General features: G+C 35.3%; 2 long non-coding RNA genes across 3 annotated transcripts; both read left to right on the top strand.

Moving 5' to 3' along the window:
• The first annotated feature begins 1,932 nt into the window (after window positions 1-1,932).
• Window positions 1,933-3,193, top strand: LOC120517939. Of its 2 annotated transcripts, none has more exons than XR_005631137.1 (4): window positions 1,933-2,014; window positions 2,119-2,204; window positions 2,988-3,027; window positions 3,129-3,193. It is a non-coding gene; the product is annotated as an uncharacterized LOC120517939 (long non-coding RNA). The 2 variants fall into 2 exon arrangements; XR_005631138.1 differs by lacking the exon at window positions 1,933-2,014 and adding an exon at window positions 2,692-2,744 and having other exon boundaries at window positions 2,183-2,204.
• A 232-nt stretch (window positions 3,194-3,425) lies between these two features.
• On the top strand, window positions 3,426-4,370 carry LOC120517940. Its single transcript, XR_005631139.1, has 3 exons — window positions 3,426-3,514; window positions 3,699-4,012; window positions 4,283-4,370. It is a non-coding gene; the product is annotated as an uncharacterized LOC120517940 (long non-coding RNA).
• The last annotated feature ends 1,412 nt before the right edge of the window (window positions 4,371-5,782 follow it).

The raw sequence follows: 5,782 nt of genomic DNA, 5'->3' as shown, positions 1-5,782 counted from the left end.
AGGTACAATACACAGGAAGTGCTTGTTGCTGACCTTTTGTGTCATTCAAACTGTTTTGCGAGGGAACATTGAACAGAATTTGTGACGGTAAATCAAGAGATGTTTTGTCCATTTTGTGGAAACCATTTTAGCCAGTTAGCCCGCTTTTGTTATTCTTGTGGGAAATGTTTAGACTTTCTAAAAGAGGCTCCCCGCATGGAAGAACCAGATGCACAGCCGACGTCTAAACCACCTGGAAATGTTAATCAAAGTACCGGTAAGTGGAATTTTAACGCTATCTAGAGCCAGCTATCCTAGGCTTTTATTATTATTATTATTATTATTATTGCTCAGTTGAAGTAGTACGAGTCATTCAGAATTCCGTTCAAATAAACAACTTCTGTGCAAGTTGGGATATACAGTATATATGTGTGTTGTACTTAATGCAGTCATTTACATTTTTTTAATAATTTCCGCAACATACACTGGGACTGTTAAGTTTCATAATGGTTGTAATCTAATTAAATAAAACATGATTTGGTCTCGTATTATTTTCAACATTCAGCAATTGCCAGCACATTTCAAAGTACAGATATAGCTGGGTCTTTTCGGTTCCAAAGGTTGAGCATCAATTGGAAAGGTAGGATGCAGCATGAGTTAAACACGTACAAAAAGAAATTTCTCAGTCCAATAAAGTTTGTTTCAAAAATGTTTATTGAAAATTTGAAAAAGAAAAAAGTTATTACACAGAATAAAAGGCAAAAACAGAAAAAAGGTGTCTCCTTGGTCTAATTACAGTCTTGGTTAAAAATTAGTTACTTTCTATACTTGTTACGTTTCTATTGCAAACATACATAGACTTCATTTTAGTATGTCAGTACGGTTTGAAGCTGTTTGCCCTCCATGCTTTACCAACTGCAAGGCAGATCATAAAATGAAATAGTGTGTAGTCAGAATGACAAGAAATAATTAGAATATTCCATTTACAATTTAGCTTGTAGGGATTATAATAGAACCTCCTATTGACTATGCACTAATATATACTCAAACATTTTAATAACAAAATACTAATATCAACTTATTATAATCTAACTAACTAACAAATGGCTTTTACAACAGGTAATGGAATGGATTTTCCTAGTGTACTGTATATTTATGCCGTTTAAGAGTATTGTGAAGAAAATGTAAAGAGATTCATTAATTTTTTTTTTTTGTTTGTTTGTTTTGGTTAAAAAAACTTATAGAAGCACACCTTTGTATCTCATCTTTTAACAAGCAGTGTTACCTGTAGTGGTCATAAACTAAAGGTCACATATTACGAGTAATTATACTAAACAATATTGTGGAAGTAGTTGAACTAAATACACATCAATACATTTTATGGTCCATAAATGATTACAACTATTCTGTCCTTAATGTGTTGATATTCAATTCTGTTCATTCCAGAAGAACAACTGTGCCCATCATATAAACAGTTCATGGACTACAGAAACTTTAAATTAAAAGAAAGACAGTCCTTTAGCTGTGGGTCAAAGAGACGACTAAAACAAGAACAAAGACAAGTTCAGGTTAGGTGGCGTAACTGTTTGTGTCATGTATACAAGACAATGGCTGCATGGACAGTTATTGTTTAATCAGTGGACCCATTTGGTGTTTAACTTTCTTTGCAACAAACTTATAAATGTATAATTTACAGAAAACTAATTCTGTTTACTTTTATTTATCTAGATAAACATAAGATTGATGGTGCAAAATGGAAGTGATTTAAAACATGTAAGAGGGGAAACACTCCCATTATTTACAGACCCTCTGGTAGCAGCGCCTGATCTGCTGAAACTAGCTGTCCAGAAAATGAGAACATTTAATAAGGACATGGATGAAGGGCCATATATACTTTTGTATCCAGATTGCTCAGAGGTGGTCAATGTGCCTGGGACAGAAAGGCCATTCATTTTGGCAGAATATAAAAAGGAAATAGGAAAGGCATATTGCAGGATCTCTTTTTTTATATGCCTTGAAAAAGACTTTAGAAGAGGTTAGTGGATCTGATGATTTAGCACTTTTACATATTTCACATACTGTACATACTGTTTCATACTGTACATAATAATGTGTTGATTTTCTTTCCTTTAACTGCAGTGGATGTTAGCTCAGAATCAGACTCAGATTATGAAATTTTTGTTACAAGTAGGAGCACAATTGAATTCAATCAGGCTGACACTGTGGTAAATTAACATCCATCCATCCATTTTCCAACCCGCTGAATCCGAACACAGGGTCACGGGGGTCTGCTGGAGCCAATCCCAGGCAACACAGGGCACAAGGCAGGAACCAATCCTGGGCAGGGTGCCAACCCACCACAGGACACACACAAACACACCCACACACCAAGGACACACTAGGGCCAATTTAGATCTTAACCAGAGCTGTTCTGTGCATAATGCTTGCCAATATTTTGGTTCAACAGAGGCTAGCTACTTAGTAACGTCTGTAATTGAGTTTGAAAATACATTCCTGCATTGTACTTGGACAAACAGTAGGATTTACATTTTAAATGGCATTTGGTGTAACACATGTGAATCATTTTGATTATTGTTCAGCCAGTTTATCTGTCAGAAATACTAACAACTTGCCATGTTTCAGCAGGCAACATTTCATTGATAATTATTTATGTAGTAAGAGAAGAATAATATAGGCTGTATTTTCCCTCAGGTTTTTGAAGACTGTTACCAAAGTACACCCAAACACAAACTAGAAGATGTAGTGTAAGTACCAATTTGCAAATGTAAGTAATCTGTTAGCTGGTAATGTGATCAAATCACATGTTTGGGACAGGCCCTTGAGTTTATGTTGAGTTTTTGCTCTAAATATAAAGTTGTAAATAATGTAAGAATATTGTGAAATTTAGCAAAATTATCTAGATTATTATAACTTACCATAATTTTAAATTTCCTTTTTAACTCCATGATACTTTGTTGTACTAAAGTAGTAATTTTAACATGTTTCAGAGATGCATCCAGACATTCATCAACGATTCAAGCTGGACAGGTAAGCATTGAACCAAATGTTACCTCATAATATTTTTTTCTTTCAGTTTTGTTTTATGTTGTGTTGGACATTTAAGTTCCTCATGTCACTTTATTTTTCAGATAGTAATATCTGATACTGAGGATACTCTGGATCTACCTGAATACAATGTGACTAAGTTCACTTACTACAGGTGAGCAAAAACAATTGACAAAATGTGACTATTCCCTTGGTAGACGTTTTTAGATTAGATGAAAAATAAACTGCCAAGTTGTTTCTAAAATATCTGTAGAATGATTAACTTACAAGATACAAATACTTCAGGGATTTACTTAGGTTGGAAATTACTTAAGAAGAATGTTTTAGTGTATAACGGATGGAGTTGTCTTTTAACATAGTAATGGTAATTTCTTTACAGTAAATATACAAACCTTTATGCACCATGTGTTGAAGAAGAGGATGAAGAGCCAGTTCCTGTAAATTTGGGGAATTTATCAGACGCAACCATGTAAGCTGGCAGTTATTGACAATAGCAATAGGTTTTCTCTGTGCACTAAATGGTAAAAGATTGAATTACTTCTGTGATAATATGTGAAAGAAGCTCTTTACTGTACATCAGTGTTGTGCAAAAAATAGAAAACTGTGTACTGTCTGACATTTCACAAATGTAACTCAGTCTTGTGTAATTCTAGAGAGGAGGTAAACATTACACTACCTGATATCATTGCAAAGATGTCGCATCATATTGATCATGGAAGAGTTAGCCGTTTCAACATTACAAGGTCAAATGTCTGGGATGGAGCAGTCCGAGGCTTCAAGCGTGCAACATACTCAGAAACCTGTGATATGCTAGTCAGATTTACTGATGATGCTGGTGTTTTTGAGGATGGAATTGATACAGGTGGTCCAAGACGAGAGTTTCTAACTCTACTAATGAACCATCTTAAAGACTGACCAATTTTTGATGGACCAACAGGACAACGTTACTTAGTCTACAATGCAAATGGTATGTCTACATAGTGTTAAGATGTGTGACTTGTAATTATATATCACATCACTGATACACTTTGTTACTTGAACTACTCCAGAGATATTTAGCAACAACATGCTTAGGGTTGTCTTGATTTTAATGCATTATGGAACATATTTGTATGTTTCCAAAAGTAGTTGCTAAATATGAGTGGAACAGTAGAAATAACAATAAAAGCAATTTGGAATTGTGGTTCAAATTGTAAATCACCCAAAATTCTAAAATATGAATGATTTTCATTCATAGCTCTCAGGGAGGATGAGTACTTCTTGGCAGGAAAGATGATTGCGGTATCAGTTGTGCATGGAGGCCCAGGTCCACATTTCCTCTCAGAGGATCTTGTACTGTATCTTGCAGGCCAGCCTTCATTCAAAGCAACAGTGAATGATGTAACTGAAGAAGAAATAAAGAAAGCTTTGCGAGAGGTAGGAAAAGCATAATGCTATAGTAGGGCAGGGTTTATTTATTAGGTTCTGCAGTGCTTTGAGAAAATCATTACTTCCTTGATAACATACACAGAGTAATGCATTTATTGTTCTGTGATTGTACAAGATATAGGGTTAAACTAGATAAGTAATGGAACAGAAATTTATGAGAACTGTAAACTCATGTGTAATTGACAGGTACCATCATATCCTAGTCTTACAATTTTTGTAAGTTACATTGCCATGTTCAAAGCAAACATGTCAGTCTGCAATTCAGTTGTTAATAAGCAACTTACAACAACTACATTATTAGTGAAGGACAGTTCCAATAATTTTCAACATATATGATTTCAAAAAGGGTTTCTGGTGATGAGTCAGGGTCAAAAATGTTTTAGTTGATTCCCGTCTCATTCCAACAGTAGTACATGGGGGCAGGCATGCTGTTCGAGCCTTCAAACCATCTAAAATAAGTGATCTAAAACCAGAAACTCAGAAAGGCTTTAAGAACGTACCCCATTGACTCATGTTTAAAGGGAAAATGCAGAAGCAACACTAAGTTTCTCTAATATGACTCAATACAATAAAACACATTTTACCTTAGATGCTGCAAATTACTGGAGTAATCATGTTTTTAACATACTGTCCATACACATACACTATGTGATTAGCACTTTATAGCAGTGTGACAATGTATTTTGTACTTTTTAGATTTAAAAATGGTCTTTCAGCTCTTCAGTTTTTGACTGCACTGCAGCAGCATCCTTCTTTGATGATCCCTGTCCTGTGCCACTCAGAAAAAGAAGGTCACTGCCCTTGAACTTGAGGGACTTTTCAAACCTGACCTCAGTCCATCAGGGAGCAACAGGAGACTCAGAGAAGGACAAACATTAGGCTACTGGGCTGACTATCTCCTTGATTGTGAAGGTTTGCAAAATAGATTGCATAATTATTTATTTTACAAGTAGTTAAAAATAATATGTAACAATATGCCAAGATGTGCATGAACAATTCTGTTTCTTTACAGAAGGTCAGGCTGCTGTTTGCATGGAAGATGTTTTCATGTTTGCAACTGGGCTAACTTTACTTCCCCCGTCTGGATTGGAACCGCTGCCAAGGATTGAGTTCCTGGATGATTCACCATTCCCAATGGCAAACACCTGTTCAAACACAATGAAATTACCACTGCTGGATTCATACAATGTGTTTAAATCACGTATGGATTTTGGAATTCAGAATTCGCCAGGATTTGGCTGCTTTTAAATCAGGTGTGATTGGGTCCACTAAATGTTGATAAATCACTATAGCTAGAGAACTCGCATCT

This window comes from Polypterus senegalus, chromosome 17 (genome assembly GCF_016835505.1).
Source record: "Polypterus senegalus isolate Bchr_013 chromosome 17, ASM1683550v1, whole genome shotgun sequence".
Classification (NCBI taxonomy): Eukaryota; Metazoa; Chordata; class Cladistia; order Polypteriformes; family Polypteridae; genus Polypterus; species Polypterus senegalus.
This window is presented reverse-complemented; position numbering and strand designations above follow the sequence as displayed.